We start from the raw sequence: 18,807 nt of genomic DNA, 5'->3' as shown, positions 1-18,807 counted from the left end.
TCTCTAAGCATCTTTGTATTTGGGCTCCAAGGAGCCCCATTGGTCCTTAGCAGACCAATGGGGTTCCTTCTGATTTGAAGGAACCCCATTGGTCTGCTAAGGACCAATGGGGCTCCTTGGAGCCCAAATACAAAGATGCTTAGAGAGCTCTGAGCTATATAGCTCAGAGCTCTGTCGGGTCCGTGCAGGACGCTAAGTCCCCGCCGGCTCCGCTGCCCTCCCCGCCTCTCCCACATGTCACCCACATGTCACCCACATGTGGGTGACATGTGGGTGACAGATGTGGGCGGGGTGGACAGCGGGGGCCAGCGGGGACTTAGCGTCCTGCACGGACGCGTATGCGGTGGCTGAGCGGCGAGTGGCGTCGGGTGCGGCGTAGTTACAATGTAACAAAGTTGTTACATTGTAATAACTTTGTTACATTGTAACTGATAGAACATTTCCGAGGATATTGCGAGGGATCATTTATTTAAAGGGACAGGTAAGTATTATTGGTTAATTAAGAATATTAAAGGACTTTTTTTCGTGGTTATGTTTTTTTGTTCAATTAAAATACTTTTTTTTAAGTGTTTGTGTGTTTATTTACTTTTAACTCTTAAAGGAAATGGGTAAGGGGTACAAGTACCTCTATACTCATTTCTCCTGGGAGGGGGGGTGGGCATCTGGGGGACCCCTTTTTAAAGGGGACTCCCAGATTCCACCATGAACCCCCCCCCCCCCCCAGGAAATTGCGGCCTCCACCTCCACCGCCCATCGGAGGTGGAGAAGAGCCCCTTGTCCTTGGATTGGACAAGGGCTCGGAGGGCGAGGGGAAAGCTTGGCTGCCACTCCCCTTCCGAGACCCCCCAATCCATGGACCATGCGGGCTGGTATAGTCAGGGTGTGGAGCCCCATGCGGCCCGTGCTCCGCATTCTGGCTATCCCAGCCTGCATGGGGGACAAGGGGTTAAAGAGGTCTGGGAGGGGGGACCCCACGTCGTTTTTTTTTATATTTCCCACACTCAGAACGAAGTAAGTAAAACTCTTCCCACTTGGGGGAATCTATGAAAATAATACACTATTGTTACCTGTGCAAAAAAAACTGACATTTTCCGCATTTAAAAGACATTTTTGCCCTTGAAACTTAAAAATCGATTTTCTCAAAAACTATAAGATCTTTTTGAAAAAATTTTTTTTCCTCTTATTCCCACTGATCCCCTTAATATACCCGAGGAATTTGGTGTTCCTAAACTTTAAGCAGGCTTTGCTATTAACCGTTAAAGTCGGCGGGTTTTTAACTGTATACATTTTTACTTTGAAACTTTAACATCGATTTTCTCAAAAACTATAAGGTCTTTTTGAAAAAAAAAAATTCCTCTTATTCCTCCTGAACTCCTTAATATATTCTCCAAATTTGAGGCTCTTAGCATTTAAGGGGGCTTTGCTATTAACCCTTAAAGTCGGCGGCTACCTAACATTGATCCATGCGTCAACTTTTCCGCTTGGGAGCATGGCCATACGCATTAATTTCGTAATACCACACAGTAATGCGAAAATTACGCGAAAAAATTACGCTTACGCGAAATTTCGCAAAATCCTTCTTCATTACGATTATGTACTTACGGCCATAATCGTAATTACACTAATTACGCGAAATTTCGTGAAATCGTAATTACGTCATTACGCTCATCTCTAATTATCTCCACCAATGGGCTCTCCATGGATCCCAAGAAAGTTTCAGCCATGCTGGAGTGGCCGCAACCTGTGGGGTTGAAGGAACTTCAGAGGTTTTTGGGATTTGCTAATTATTATAGGAAATGTATTAAAGGATTTTCCTCTGTGGTTATGCCCCTTACTGATCTGAACAAAAAAAAAGGGGCGGATACATATAATTGGTCTGAAAAAGCATGTTCAGCCTTTTCCCAGTTGAAGGCCCGGTTTTGCTTCGCCCCCATCTTACGTCATGTGGACGTCACACGTCCTTACATTGTGGAGGTGGATGCTTCCGAGATAGGAGTAGGGGCTGTACAGTCTCAACATTCCGGGGTTCAAGGACGATTATATCCTTGTGCATTTTTTCACACAAGTTCTCGCCAGCCGAAAAAAATTACAATATCGGTAACAGGGAATTATTGGCCATTAAGATGGCTTTTGAGGAGTGGCGTCGCTGGCTGGAGGGAGCCGAGCATGTTATCACAGTGTACACCGATCATAAAAACTTGGAGTACATCGAGGGGGCAAAGATACTCAATACCAGACATGCCCGTTGGGCTCTCTTTTTCTCCTGATTTCGGTTTATAATCACTTATAAACCTGGAAATAAAAACATCAAGGCGGACGCATTGTCCCGTTGCTTCAAACCCGAGACAGTATAGCCCTCATCCCCTGTCAGTATCTTACCCGAGCATGTGGGAGTGGCTGTCACAGAGCCCACGGAGGATCTGGCAGCCTCTCTGCAGGCCTTTCAGCATGACTCCCCAGAGGGAATGTGAAGAAACGCGGAAAAGCCGCAGCTTCTCAGGGTGAGGCGGCTGTTTCTGCGTCCAGCATGGCGTCACAACGCGGAAAAACCGCCGTATGCCGCATAGGCAGAGCGGCGGAATCCACATTGGGAGCGGCGGAATCCGCATTGGGAGCGGCGGAATCCGCATTGGCAGCGGCGGAATCCGCATTGGAGGCGGCGGACTTGCCGCATGGCAGTGTCCCTGACAAGGGGGCTGAGCGTGGGGAAGCCGCCGCTGGTGTAGTGAGCGGTGCGGCAGCTCCCACGCCCGGTCCAATGGATACATTGCAAGACAGTACTGGTGTGGCTGGGACTGATAGTCCACCAAGATTCAGAGTGAGCGTGCAGAGGCAGAGCTTATATAACAGCCAGAAGTGAGTCAGCTGACCAGGCTGGTCAGCTGACGTTTTCCACAACTCTCATTGGTCCAGCAATTAGGGAGGGGCCTGGAGAGTGTTCTGGTATATATACTGCTGGCTGTTCAGTTGCTGGTTGTCTGGCGTTGCGATCACTATGTGGTAGCACGCAGACCTGAGTCAGATCCGAAAGTGTGCCGGGACCAGCTGGAGCTGTAATCCTACACTTAGCTAGAGATTGTTGATAGTTTAAAGTACTAGTTTGATTGTGATTATCTGTTATGACCTTCTGCCTGCCTGACCATTCTCCTGAACTCTGATCCTGTACTTTGTCTTTCTGATACTCTGTTGCCGAACCCCGGCTCGCTCTTAGACTCTGCATCTGCCTTCTGATATTGTACCTCGATATTTCTGATACCCTGTTGCCGAACCCTGCTTGTACTTTAGACTCTGCCTTTGCCTCCTGATTCTGTACTTTGTCTGTCCGTGTGGTTATGACCTGATCTGCCCGACCTCGAGAACCAACCCTACTGTTAGAGGCGATTCCCAGTCCTGATAGTGACACTTCCTCTTGAGTGTCACTCTCGTTCTGTCGATTCCTTCTCTCAGCCTGACTCCTCCCTCCGGGAGAGTCCAGAAGGAATTGTGCAGTACTTCTTACTGCTCTGAGGCCCAGTCCTCTCATTACTACTGTTTGCACCAAAACACTCTACCCAGGTGTCCAGAGGTTAGCTTGTATATCTGATTATCGGTGATACTGCAGATCATCAATAATCAGGTATATATCTGTATTCCCAGTGATACTGCAGATCACCGGTAATCAGATTCTCCCTGTGTTACACCGATCGTTACAGAACGCCAGACCAAAAAACAAATGGACGCACGCGCTGACCCTCTGGGTATGCTTGCCACTTCGGTGGTTAACATCCATCAAGCACTAGGCCATCACAAAACATTAATTGAAGGCCTATCAGGGTCTGTGCGAACCCTCCAGACGTCAGTCGATGAGGTGCGATCCCCTCCTAGCTCTGACATACGTATGCCTGTACCGGAATGGTTTTCTGGCCATAGATCCGACTTCCGTAATTTTAGGAGTAGAATGTTAGCTTATTTTGCGTTGAGACCCCGATCCTCAGGTACTGAGGCCCAAAGGGTCACATTTATTAAAACCTTGTTATCTGGCGATTCCCAGACATGGGCGTACAGTTTGCCCACTGGAGATTCCGCTCTAACCAATGTGGAGGAATTTTTTAAGGCCATGGCGGTAATCTACGACGACTCAGATCTTGCCTCGACTTCTGAGCGGAAGCTCAAACTTTTACGTCAAGGCAAGGGTCCGGTCACAGATTACGCAGCAGAATTTAGGAGGTGGTCAGTTTCAGTCAGGTGGGGAACCTATGCCCTGTTAGATTGTTTCTTGACAGGCTTGTCTGATGAGGTCTCCGACCTGATGCTGGGTCAGCCCGAGCCCAAAACAGTCGATGAGGCCATTTCATCGGCCATTCGAATCGACCGCAGGTTACGCCATCAGAGGCAGACCAGAGGCAGTCACCGTGTCAGGGTGACGTCTTACGCTGCACCGCCCGCTGCAACCCTAATGACTCCATCTCCTCCTGTCTCGTCTTGTCCTGTTTTTCCTCCACCCGAGCTGATGCAGATTGGTCGGTCGAAACGGACCCAGGTGGAGCGAAGACGGAGAATGACGGAACAATTGTGTCTGTACTGCGCTGAGGAGGGGCATAGAGTACGAGACTGTCCTAATAAAGGGAAACGCTACTGCCTAGGAGTTGTAGGGGGTAACACCCTAGGCGCCCGATTCTTACCTCTAGAGGATAAACGGTTGCTTCTTCCTTGCATGGTTACATGGGAGAACAAATCTGAAACCACTGAGGACTTTGTTGATTCAGGCTCAGTGGCTAATTTTATGAATTACGAGTTCGCACAGAAACTGGGTATTCCGCTCACCCCGGTGAAACCACCTATTCAGGTTACGGCAGTGGATGATTCCCCTCTGCAAAGGAACCGTCCTCTATCGCAGACACCAGAGGTGGAAGTCAACATAGGGGTGCTGCATGGGGAGAAGTTAAAATTTTTTGTATTACACATGACAACCTCCACTATTATTCTGGGCATGCCGTGGCTACATCTCCATTCCACCAGATTAATTGGGCCACTGGTCAGTTGACTAGCTGGTCGGATCTTTGTCATCAGCAGTGCTTAGGGAAGGTGACATTGGGCCAGACTAGGGTTCACTTGGAGGGAGTTCCTGAGCAATATTCTGAGTACTCTGATGTGTTCTGTCCCAAAGCTGCTGATAAGTTACCTCCTCATCGCCCTTTCGATTGCCCCATCGATCTCCAATCTAGTTGTATGCCCCCTAGAGGCCATCTTTACAATTTATCAGGGCCAGAGAAGGTGGCCATGCAGGAGTACATCCGTGAAAACTTAGCTAAGGGATTCATTCGCCCTTCTCGGTCACCTGCCGGAGCAGGTTTCTTTTTTGTTAAGAAAAAAGATGGAGGCTTTCGGCCATGCATTGATTACCGAGGTCTGAATAAGATTACGGTGAAGAATCGCTATCGCTACCCTTGATAGACGATTTATTCACCCAGGTCACTAGGGCTAAGATTTTTTCGAAACTGGATTTGAGGGGTGCATACAACCTGGTGCGGATTAGAAAGGGCGACAAATGGAAGACGGCCTTTAACACCCCCGACGGGCATTATGAGTACTTAGTGATGCCCTTCGGGTTGTGTAATGCGCCGGCCGTTTTCCAGGACTTTATCAATGAGGTATTCAGAGAGGTGTTAGGTAGATTTGTTCTGGTATACCTCGAAGATATACTTATCTACTCTGACAACCTCTCAGAGCACAGGACGCATGTTAAGTTCGTGCTAAACAAACTGAGACAAAATATGCTTTATGCCAAATTGGAAAAGTGCATATGTGATTTCCACCTCGGGGCTATCTATGGATCCTGCCAAGGTCTCAGCGGTGCTGGAGTGGCCCCAACCAGTTGGTCTAAAATCCCTACAGAGATTTTTGGGATTTGCGAATTACTATAGGAGGTTCATAAAGGGGTACTCCACGATCATCGCACCCCTTACCAGTCTAACTAAGAAGGGGGCAGATACCACCCACTGGTCTCCAGAGGCTCTACGGGCCTTTTCCACTTTAAAGGAGCTGTTCTGCTCTGCACCCATCCTGAGGCATGTTGACACTTCTTACCCCTTTATTGTCGAGGTGGACGCCTCGGAGGTCAAGGTGGGGGCTGTGCTGTCTCAGCGGTCAGGGTTGCAGGGTAGATTGCACCCGTGCGCCTATTTTTCTCGTAGGTTCTCTCCGGCAGAGAGGAACTATGATATAGGCAACAGAGAGCTCCTGGCCATTAAATTGGCCTTTGAAGAGTGGCGTCATTGGCTAGAAGGAGCAGAGCACACAATCGCGGTCTTCACAGACCACAAGAATTTGGAATACATCGAGGGAGCTAAGAGATTAAGTCCCCGTCAGGCCCGATGGTCTTTATTTTTTACAAGGTTCAGATTCATAATTACTTACACTCCAGGCAGCAAAAACATTAAGGCAGACGCGTTATCCAGGTGTTTTGAGCCAGAGACAGCACAGCCCTCCGTCCCTGAGACTATTGTTCCGCAAAAATTAGTGCTGGCTGCAACCGGTACTTGGGAAGACTGGAAGGAGACGTTAAGCCCCTTCCAGCAGGACATCCCGGAAGGGAAGCCTGAAGGGGTTATGTTCATTCCCCTGCCCTTCCGTCTCCAGATCCTAGAGATGTTCCACGCGCATAAAAATGCTGGACATCCCGGTGCAGCCAGAACACAAGATCTTGTAGCCAGGTGTGCCTGGTGGCCCTCCCTGTCAGCAGATTGCAAAGAGTTTGTTAAGGAATGTGCAATATGTGCTAAAAGTAAGCCCTCCCGGCTGGCACCTGTCGGTACCTTACAGCCTTTGCCCACCCCGAGTGAACCATGGACCCACTTGTCCATGGATTTTGTGGGTGAGCTCCCCAGGTCAGAAGGCATGTCGGTCATTTGGGTGGTAGTCAACAGCTTCAGCAAAATGGCCCATTTCGTGCCCTTGAAAGGACTCCCCTCGGCCCAGGAATTGGCCGACCTGTTTATCATCCACATTTTCCGGCTGCATGGTATTCCGGAGAATATAGTGTCTGATCGGGGAGTCCAATTCATCTCTAGATTCTGGAGGGAATTTACCACCAAATGGGCATGAAGCTGTCCTTCTCGTCAGGCTACCACCCACAGACCAATGGGCAGACTGAACGGATTAATCAGTCGTTAGAGCAATTCTTAAGATGTTACGTTGCGGAGGCACAGAACAACTGGGTGAAATTTCTGGCCTTCGCAGAATTCGCACAGAACAATTTGAAGAGTTCGTCTTCTGGTTTTTCTACATTCCAGATTGTGACAGGGAGGTCGCCCAAATTCTCCCCCTTGCCAGTTGTCTCTTCTCCGTTTCCAACCCTGGAAGCCTGGCAGAGGGCATTTAATGACATTTGGGGGACGGTGAAGAGTAATTTGGAAAGGGCTTTCCAGAGTCAAAAGGGTCAGGCTGACAAGAGACGCTCGTTAGAGTGGAAGTTCCAGCCAGGAGACTTGGTCTGGGTGTCCACACGTCACTTGACCCTGAGACAGCCCTCAGATAAACTGGGTCCCAGGTTTGTGGGTCCGTTTTCGGTAGCTAAGAAGATCAACAACGTTACTTATTCCATTGATCTTCCCGCCAGCATGCGTGGGGTAAGGTCCTTTCACGTATCCCTGCTTAAACCAGCAGTCCATGTGGGCCCTACTCCTCCTCCTCCTGTGATGGTGGAGGAGAGACCTGAGTATGAGGTAGAGAAGATATTAGACTCATGCATGGTCCAGAATTCGGTGCAATATCTGGTGCATTGGAGAGGGTATGGCATTGAGGAGAGACAATGGGTACCGGGGACTCGCATGCATGCGGACGAGTTAAGGAAGGAGTTTCATGCCTTGCATCCCAAGAATCCTGGGAGGAGTTGTCCGGAGTCCACTCCTCGAGGGGGGGGTACTGTGAAGAAACGCGGAAAAGCCGCCACTTCTCAGGGTGAGGCGGCTGTTTCCGCGTCCAGCATGGCGTCACAACGATGAAAAACCGCCGCATGCCGCATAGGCAGAGCGGTGGAATCCGCATTGGGAGCGGCGGAATCCGCATTGGAGGCGGCGGACTTGCCGCATGGCAGTGTCCCTGACAAGGGGCTGAACGTGGGGAAGCCGCCGCTGGTGTAGTGAGCGGTGCGGCGGCTCCCACGCCCGGTCCAATGGATACATTGCAAGACAGTACTGGTGTGGCTGGGACTGATAGTCCACCAAGATTCAGAGTGACACGCGCGTGCGTGCAGAGGCAGAGCTTATATAACAGCCAGAAGTAAGTCAGCTGACCAGGCTGGTCAGCTGACGTTTTCCACAACTCTCATTGGTCCAGCAATTAGGGAGGGGCCTGGAGAGTGTTCTGGTATATATACTGCTGGCTGTTCAGTTGCTGGTTGTCTGGTGTTGCGATCACTACGTGGTAGCACGCAGACCTGAGTCAGATCCGAAAGTGTGCCGGGACCAGCTGGAGCTGTAATCCTACACTTAGCTAGAGATTGTTGATAGTTTAAAGTACTAGTTTGATTGTGATTATCTGTTATGACCTTCGGCCTGCCTGACCATTCTCCTCAACTCTGATCCTGTACTTTGTCTTTCTGATACTCTGTTGCCGAACCCCGGCTCGCTCTTAGACTCTGCATCTGCCTTCTGATATTGTACCTCGATATTTCTGATACCCTGTTGCTGAACCCTGCTTGTACTTTAGACTCCGCCTTTGCCTCCTGATTCTGTACTTTGTCTGTCCGTGTGGTTACGACCTGATCTGCCCGACCTTGAGAACCGACCTTACTGTTAGAGGCGGTTCCCAGTCCTGATAGTGACACTTCCTCTTGAGTGTCACTCTCGTTCTGTCGATTCCTTCTCTCAGCCTGACTCCTCCCTCCGGGAGAGTCCAGAAGGAATTGTGCAGTACTCCTTACTGCTCTGAGGCCCAGTCCTCTCATTACTACTGTTTGCACCAAAACACTCTACCCAGGTGTCCAGAGGTTAGCTTGTATATCTGATTATCGGTGATACTGCAGATCATCAATAATCAGGTATATATCTGTATTCCCAGTGATACTGCAGATCACCGGTAATCAGATTCTCTCTGTGTTACACCGATCATTACAGGGAAGACCTGAGGGTCACTTGTTTGTCCCACGACATCTGCGCTTACAAGGTCTGCAGATGTTTCACTGCCACAAAACATCTGGGCATCCTGGGATAGGCAGGACACAAGAGCTGTTGTCCCGTTCAGTGTGGTGGCCCTCACTGAGGAATGACACCAAAGAATTTGTGATGTCTTGTACGGTTTGTGCATGGAGTAAGCCTTCTAGACAGGCTCCTGCAGGAATGTTGCAAACACTGCCCATGCCTACCGAACCATGGACGCACATCTCCATGGACTTTGTAGGGGATCTTCCCAAGTCAGAAGGGAAATCTGTAATCTGGGTAGTGGTAGACCGTTTCAGTAAAATGGTTCACTTTGTACCTCTAGAGAAGCTTCCCTATGTGCAGGAGCTTGCAGACCTCTTTGTGACACACATTTTCCGCCTGCATGGCATACCTCAGAACATTGTCTCTGACAGGGGAGTACAATTTGTTTCTAAATTCTGGAGGGCTTTTTGTCAGCATCTGGGCTTAACTTTGTCATTCTCTTCGGGTTTTAACCCCCAGACTAATGGTCAAACTGAGAGAATGAACCAGTCCTTAGAACAGTTCCTCCACTGTTACGTGGCTGATTCTAAGCATGAGTGGGTGAAATTCCTGTCATTTGCGGAATTTGCTCATAATAACCTCATAAACACCTCATCAGGGTTTTCCCCCTTCCAAGTGGTCACAGGGAGGTCACCCAAGTTTTCGCCACTACCTGTGATTAACTCTCCTTTTCCCATCTTGGAGGGATGGCAGGAGTCATTGAAGAGAATTTGGGCCTTGGTGAAGGCCAATTTGGAGAGGGCTTTTGAGGTACAAAAGAGACATGCTGACAAGAAGCGATCTCCTGAGTGGGATTTTGCACCAGGGGATCATGTCTGGGTCTCCACACGTCATATTGCGCTAAGACAGCCATCCGTTAGACTAGGGCCCAAGTAGGGTCCATACCCTATCACTGAAAAAATCAATGAGGTGACATATAGGGTCGCTTTGCCCTCCACTATGAAGAGCATGAGTGGGTGAAATTCCTGTCATTTGCGGAATTTGCTCATAATAACCTCATAAACACCTCATCAGGGTTTTCCCCCTTCCAAGTGGTCACAGGGAGGTCACCCAAGTTTTCACCACTACCTGTGATTAACTCTCCTTTTCCCATCTTGGAGGGATGGCAGGAGTCATTGAAGAGAATTTGGGCCTTGGTGAAGGCCAATTTGGAGAGGGCTTTTGAGGTACAAAAGAGACATGCTGACAAGAAGCGATCTCCTGAGTGGGATTTTGCACCAGGGGATAGTGTTGGGCGAACATCTAGATGTTCGGGTTCGGGCCGAACAGGCCGAACATGGCCGCGATGTTCGGGTGTTCGACCCGAACTCCGAACATAATGGAAGTCAATGGGGACCCGAACTTTTGTGGTTTGTAAAGCCTCCTTACATGCTACATACCCCAAATTTACAGGGTATGTGCACCTTGGGAGTGGGTACAAGAGGAAAAAAAAATTAGCAAAAAGAGCTTATAGTTTTTGAGAAAATCGATTTTAAAGTTTCAAAGGGAAAACTGTCTTTTAAATGCGGGAAATGTCTGTTTTCTTTGCACAGGTAACATGTTTTTTGTCGGCATGCAGTCATAAATGTAATACATATAAGAGGTTCCAGGAAAAGGGACCGGTAACGCTAACCCAGCAGCAGCACACGTGATGGAACAGGAGGAGGGTGGCGCAGGAGGAGGAGAAGGCCACGCTTTGTGAGACACAACAACCCAGGCCTTGCATGAGGGCAAGAAGCGTGCGGATAGCATGCTTTGTACCGCCATGCAGTCATAAATGTAATAAAGATAAGTGGTTCAATAAACAGGGACCACGCGGCAACGCTAACCCAGCAGCAGCAGACGTGATGGAACAGGAGGAGGCGCAGGAGGAGAAGGCCACGCTTTGTGAGACACAACAACCCAGGCCTTGCATGAGGGCAAGAAGCGTGCGGATAGCATGCTTTGTACCGCCATGCAGTCATAAATGTAATAAAGATAAGTGGTTCAATAAACAGGGACCACGCGGCAACGCTAACCCAGCAGCAGCAGACGTGATGGAACAGGAGCAGGCGCAGGAGGAGAAGGCCACGCTTTGTGAGACACAACAACCCAGGCCTTGCATGAGGGCAAGAAGCGTGCGGATAGCATGCTTTGTACCGCCATGCAGTCATAAATGTAATAAAGATAAGTGGTTCAATAAACAGGGACCACGCGGCAACGCTAACCCAGCAGCAGCAGACGTGATGGAACAGGAGCAGGCGCAGGAGGAGAAGGCCACGCTTTGTGAGACACAACAACCCAGGCCTTGCATGTGGACAAAAAGCGTGCGGATATAGCAGCAATGCTTTTTGCCGCCATGCAGTCATAAATGTAATACAGATGAGAGGTTCAATAAACAGGGCCCGGAAACGCAACACCATCCCAGATGTTCATTGGTCATGTTACTTGGTTGGGGTCCTGGAGTGTTGCGTAGTCATTTCCAATCCAGGATTGATTCATTTTAATTTGAGTCAGACGGTCTGCATTTTCTGTAGAGAGGCGGATACGCCGATCTGTGACGATGCCTCCGGCAGCACTGAAACAGCGTTCCGACATAACGCTGGCTGCCGGGCAAGCCAGCACCTCTATTGCGTACATTGCCAGTTCGTGCCAGGTGTCTAGCTTCGATACCCAATAGTTGAAGGGTGCAGATGGATGGTTCGACACAGCTACGCCATCTGACATGTAGTCCTTGACCATCTTCTCCAGGCGATCGGTGTTGGAGGTGGATCTGCACGCTTGCTGTTCAGTGGGCTGCGGCTGCATGGGTGTCAGAAAATTTTCCCACTCCAAGGACACTGCCGATACCATTCCCTTTTGGGTACTAGCTGCGGCTTGCGTTGTTTGCTGCCCTCCTGGTCGTCCTGGGTTTGCGGAAGTCAGTCTGTCTGCGTACAACTGGCTAGAGGAGGGGGAGGATGTCAATCTCCTCTCTAAAGTCTCCACAAGGGCCTGCTGGTATTCTTCCATTTTGACCTGTCTGACTCTTTCTTCAAGCAGTTTTGGAACATTGTGTTTGTACCGTGGATCCAGAAGGGTATAAACCCAGTAATTGGTGTTGTCCAGAATGCGCACAATGCGTGGGTCACGTTCAATGCAGTCTAGCATTGAACGTGACTGAATTGAGCCATGTGTGCCAGAGTCCTACCAGAATCCTCATCATCCTCTTGTGAGCGTTGTGATAGTTGTTGTGATGCATCATAGTCGTCACCTTCCTCCTGGTCTGCTTCTGCTGACCATTCGCGTTGAATTGTGGAAGTCCAACGTGCACCGCTCTGGCCCTCGTCAGTGGTGGCATGAAATTCCTGCTCCAACTCCAGCTGTTCCTCCTCCTCTTCTTCGTCATAGCTGCTGGGGCCAGCGTTCCCTGAGGCGGATGGCCTGATGTTGGTACCATCACGCTGATCGTTTTCTCCTTCAGATTCCCCCAGTTGCATCATGACAGCTGTTTCCTTGATTTTTAACATCGACCTCTTCAGTAAACACAGCAGTGGTATGGTAATGCTGACTGAAGAGTTGTCACTGCTCACAAGCAACGTGGATTGCTCAAAATTTTGGAGGACTTGGCAGAGGTCCAACATGTTGGCCCAATCGGATCCACAGAAGCTTGGCAGCTGGCCGGATGCGCCTCGGTACTGCGCCGTCATGTACTGGACCACTGCACTCTTCTGCTCGCAAAAGCGGGCTAGCATGTGCAGCGTAGAATTCCAGCGCGTAGGGACATCACACAGCAAGCGATGGTGGGGGAGATTGAAGCGCTCCTGCATCTTGGCGAGTGCCCCCGAAGCAGTACTGGAATTTCTACAATGTTTGGACACTCGACGCACCTTCAACAGCAGATCGGGCACGCCTGGGTATGTCCTCAGGAACCGCTGAACTACTAGGTTCATCACGTGCGCCAGGCAAGGGATGTGTGTCAGCTTAGCCAACCTTAAAGCGCGAATGAGATTACTCCCATTATCACACACAACCATGCCCGGTTTCAGGTCCAGCGGTGCCAGCCACAAATCCGTCTGTTCCTTTATTCCCCTCCAAATTTCCTCCCCTGTGTGCTGCTTATCCCCAAGGCAGATTAGCTTCAGCAACGCTTGCTGACGCATGCCAACAGCTGTGCTGCACTGCTTCCACGATCCTACTGCTGCTGGGTTAGCATTTCCGGATGAGGTACAGCTTTGAGATGCGTTGGAGGAGAAGGAGTCAGAGAGGTAGGTGCTGCTGTTATCCAGTGGGAGGGACGGCGGTGCAGCTGTTTGTGGCGTGGGCAACACCCGTGCCGTAGCAGGTGAGGAATCGCTGCCAGGCTCCACAAGGTTCACCCAGTGCGCGGTAAGGGAGATGTATCGACCCTGGCCGAACGCACTCGTCCAGGTGTCAGTGGTGAGGTGAACCTTGCAGGCAACGGCATTCTTCAAGCTTCGGGTTATTTTGCTGACCACGTGCTCATGCAACTCAGGCACTGCAGAGCGTGCAAAGTGGTAGCGGCTGGGAACCACGTAACGTGGGATGGCCACTGACATCATGCCCTTGAAGCTGTTTGTCTCCACCAATCGATATGGCAGCATTTCGCAGGCCAGAAGCTTGGCTATGCTGGCTGTTACTGCCACGGCCCGGGGGTCATTTGCTGGCAATTTCCTCTTGCGCTCAAACATCTCAGACACAGACAACTGAACCGTAGCGCTGCACACGGAAGGGCTGTTGGTTGTTGTGTTTGATGAACACTGGGAGACCTCAAGAGCACTACTCCGGAAAGTGACAGTGTCAGCGTCGTCTGATGTTTGTGAATGTTGTGAACCACGCAATGGCTGGGCTACTGCTGCTGCTGAGGCGGGTCTGGTGGTGAGTCTGGTGAACCCAAGGGAGGCAGTGTTGTTTCTGGTACCCTGTCCTGACGCGTTTGCCCAAAGAGTGGGATGTTTGGATAGCATGTGACGGCTCATGCTGGTGGTGGAGAGGTTGTTAATATTTTTCCCCCTGCTCAGGCGGGTCTTGCACACCTTGCAAATCGCCATGGTAACATCCTCAGTGCAGTCTTCAAAGAAAGCCCAGACTTTGGAGCACCTGCCTCCTTGCTGGCGATTTCTGTTTGCTCCTCTTTTGCCTCTCACTTGAACTTCCACGCTTGTGGTGCCTGAAATTGCGCGCCGCCTACCTTGTGGCACAAGGCGAACTCGTGCAGCAGTGTGTTCTTCAACAGACTCATCTGTGCTGCTGCTACGACGGCGATGTTCTCGTTCACAAACAAAATCTGGGTCTCTGTCCACATTGTCCATACCCTCCTCTTCCATCTCCTCAAACTCGTCATATGTCATTGTGGGCCACCGCCGTGGAGTAGAGCTCCCCACAACAACCTCTGCGCAGCACACTCCAACGTCGTCTTCCAGATCTTGTCGGCCGACCTCCTGCAATTGCAACCCCTCCTGCCCAAATTGCTCTGGGATTTGGGTTTCCGAGTCCTCTTCGGACTCGCCTTGTATTTCAGTGCGCGGTGCATTTCCCACAGTTAACGGTTGTGAATCCAGGCACAACATTTCTGGCTGTTCCTCCATTGACCTTTGAAAGGTGGAAGTTTGTTGGGCTGGGAATAGCTCCTGCGAATACCCCATTGTGTCCTGAGGTAATTCATCGGACTGGTTATCTGGCAGTTGTGTGCGTGGTGTCGCTGCCGGTTGTGTCAGCTTTGTGCCCACTGGCTCCTTGTAACTGGCTGAGGACTCGGACCTCGTGCGTGATGTGCTGGTGCTGCTTAACCCACTGCTGGACGCTTGAGAGGTCATCCAAGTAATTATCTGGTCCTGTTCTTTTGGATTTGTGAGGGTTGTTGTCCTGGACAACATGGGCGGTATTGAGTGGGTTTTCTTGGGTGCTCCCCTGTGGCCTGTACGTGAACCGTCAAGGGAAACACCTCTTCCCTTGCCCCTCCCTCTTTCACTGGATTTCTTCCTCATTTCACTTATCCTTACAGTACACGCTGACTGGCAGCAGTACAGTGGCAGTACAGAAATGCTATACAGTACCACTATTCCCAGCAGCGACACAGAGCACAATGCTATACAGTGACGGGTGAGCGGTGTACCACTATTCCCAGCAGCGACACAGAGCACAATGCTATACAGTGGCGAACGAGCGGTGTACCACTATTCCCAGCAGACACAGAACAGTACACAGAATGCTATATAGTGTGGCTGAACGAGCGGTGTACTACTGTTCCCAGCAGACACAGAACAGTACACAGAATGCTATATAGTGTGGCTGAACGAGCGGTGTACTACTGTTCCCAGCAGACACAGAACAGTACACAGAATGCTATATAGTGTGGCTGAACGAGCGGTGTACTACTGTTCCCAGCAGACACAGAACAGTACACAGAATGCTATATAGTGTGGCTGAACGAGCGGTGTACTACTGTTCCCAGCAGACACAGAACAGTACACAGAATGCTATATAGTGTGGCTGAACGAGCGGTGTACTACTGTTCCCAGCAGACACAGAACAGTACACAGAATGCTATATAGTGTGGCTGAACGAGCGGTGTACTACTGTTCCCAGCAGACACAGAACAGTACACAGAATGCTATATAGTGTGGCTGAACGAGCGGTGTACTACTGTTCCCAGCAGACACAGAACAGTACACAGAATGCTATATAGTGTGGCTGAACGAGCGGTGTACTACTGTTCCCAGCAGACACAGAACAGTACACAGAATGCTATATAGTGTGGCTGAACGAGCGGTGTACTACTGTTCCCAGCAGACACAGAACAGTACACAGAATGCTATATAATGTGGCTGAACGAGCGGTGTACTACTGTTCCCAGCAGACACAGAACAGTACACAGAATGCTATATAGTGTGGCTGAACGAGCGGTGTACCACTATTCCCAGCAGACACAGAACAGTACACAGAATGCTATATAGTGTGGCTGAACGAGCGGTGTACTACTGTTCCCAGCAGACACAGAACAGTACACAGAATGCTATATAGTGTGGCTGAACGAGCGGTGTACCACTATTCCCAGCAGACACAGAACAGTACACAGAATGCTATATAGTGTGGCTGAACGAGCGGTGTACTACTGTTCCCAGCAGACACAGAACAGTACACAGAATGCTATATAGTGTGGCTGAACGAGCGGTGTACTACTGTTCCCAGCAGACACAGAACAGTACACAGAATGCTATATAGTGTGGCTGAACGAGCGGTGTACTACTGTTCCCAGCAGACACAGAACAGTACACAGAATGCTATATAGTGTGGCTGAACGAGCGGTGTACTACTGTTCCCAGCAGACACAGAACAGTACACAGAATGCTATATAGTGTGGCTGAACGAGCGGTGTACTACTGTTCCCAGCAGACACAGAACAGTACACAGAATGCTATATAGTGTGGCTGAACGAGCGGTGTACTACTGTTCCCAGCAGTGACACACAATGACTGGGGGGGACCCTGGCTAGCGTGGCTGGAGCGCGAACTACCCTGCCTGCCTACCCAAAGCTAAACCCACAGACAAATGGCGGAGATATGACGTGGTTCGGGTATTTATTTACCCGAACCACGTGACAGTTCGGCCAATCAGAGCGCGTTCGGGTCCGAACCACGTGACCCGTTCGGCCAATCACAGCGCTAGCCGAACGTTCGGGGAACGTTCGGCCATGCGCTCTTAGTTCGGCCATATGGCCGAACGGTTTGGCCGAGCACCGTCAGGTGTTCGGCCGAACTCGAACATCACCCGAACAGGGTGATGTTCTGCAGAACCCGAACAGTGGCGAACACTGTTCGCCCAACACTACCAGGGGATCATGCCTGGGTCTCCACACGTCATATTGCGCTAAGACAGCCATCCGTTAGACTAGGGCCCAAGTAGGGTCCATACCCTATCACTGAAAAAATCAATGAGGTGACATATAGGGTCGCTTTGCCCTCCACTATGAAGAGCGTGAAGTCCTTTCACGTTTCATTACTGAAACCAGCTGCTTATACGGATTCCTTCCCCCCCCCCCCCCCTTTCTGTGTATGACTCTTTGCCTGAACTTTTGATTACCCTCTCTGCCTCTCGATTCTGTACCTTGCCAACCTGATCTGCTGCCAACCTCGACCCGACCTCTACTCTGATTTTGCATGCTGATTCTGTACTTTCACCCATCTGATCTGTTACCGACCTCGGCCTGTTTACTTACTATGATTTTGTCTGATGATTATGTACCTCTGCTGACTGACCTGTTACCGACTTTGCTTGTATGGCCACTCTCTTACTAGTGATAGTCCCAGCCACCTAAAGGCTATCGCTGAAGGAGTACTCCTAGTGTTGCTGTGCACTAATACACGTGTGGTCACACTCTGAATACAGTGCTGACTACTGTTCTGATAGAGCACGTTCTGATCATCAGATACGCCACTGATCATTACAATATTTTTATTGGCTAGCTATAAAAACAGTATAGGACCATTAGAGTGTAAATGCACCAATCACCTCAAGGTGGATTTGGCCAGCTCCATAACCCACTTATGAGTAAATGAATGGCACGCCGCTCTCGTGTCTGACGTCACGGTGGATTCTCCTCGTCATCGCTTCCCACCAGGTCAGGTCTCTCCAGGGTGCATCAAAACAGAAGGGCGCACGCGCGCACCCAGAGACAGGACCTTTATGCGTTGAGGAGGAAAGTCAGCTGACCGGCCGGGGTCAGCTGACAACTCTGGTCTGACCCTTTGCCGTCTGATTGGTTGAGGCGAGTGGGCGGAGCCGCGGGCATTACCTTTTGCATTTAAGACCCGGGCTTTCAGTTCATCGTTGTCTGCTGTTGCTGAAACTTTGCGGTTAAGCTCTCAGACCTTAGTTAGTTCCTAGTGTGCTTTGATCCGGCAGGACCCCGGGGATTTCACACATAGCTTAGGATCTTATTAATAGCTATAATTATAACTGTTATTGTTGCCTTTTTGTGTATGTACCTTGCCTGAACTTCTGACTATCCTTTTGCCTCACAATTCTGTACTCAGCCTATCTGTCTTGCTGCCGACCTCGACTCTGTCCTTGCCCTCTGATTCTGTACCTCTGCATATCTGATTGTTGCCGACCTCGGCTATACTCTGACTACGATTCTGCCTACCGATTTTGTACTGTGACCTGACCAATCAGTTACCCACCCTGCTTGTACAACCTCTCTAGGATTAGTGGTAGTCCCCACAGCCAGGGGGTTTTCACTTAGGAGTACTCCTGAGCTACTGTGCACTTAAACACGTGTGATCACACCTTTATTAAAATACTGACATTTTGTTATACTTATTACTGTTGTATTACTAACCAGTCTGTTTTAGCTCACTCTGATCAGCAGAGTACCACTGATCATTACAATGTCACTCTGACATGTACATATTGGTAACGCACCATAACTTGCTAATGTCTAGCGGAGATCAAACTATCTCCCTTCATTCTACTTAAGTAGAGCAATGTAATTGGCACGCCACAATTCCCTAATAGGCTGCCCCTCCATATCTTAAACACAACAATACATTTGACCAAAAACCAAGCATGTTTCGCCCATCTAATGTAATGGCTTTGTCAGGGGAATAAACATACAATACACATAAAGTGCAACAGTGTTACAAGGGGCAACGTGTCACAATGGTGA

General features: G+C 49.9%; 1 protein-coding gene across 4 annotated transcripts in view; it reads left to right on the top strand.

Moving 5' to 3' along the window:
* Window positions 1-18,807, top strand: part of LOC137524284 (complement factor H-like) — a 340,451-nt gene that overhangs the window by 161,195 nt on the left and 160,449 nt on the right. The window lies entirely within an intron of this gene.

The sequence above is a fragment of the Hyperolius riggenbachi genome, chromosome 7, assembly GCF_040937935.1.
Source record: "Hyperolius riggenbachi isolate aHypRig1 chromosome 7, aHypRig1.pri, whole genome shotgun sequence".
In the NCBI taxonomy this organism is placed as follows: Eukaryota; Metazoa; Chordata; class Amphibia; order Anura; family Hyperoliidae; genus Hyperolius; species Hyperolius riggenbachi.
The sequence above is the reverse complement of the archived record's forward strand: the minus strand, read 5'-3'. Positions and strand labels throughout refer to the sequence as shown.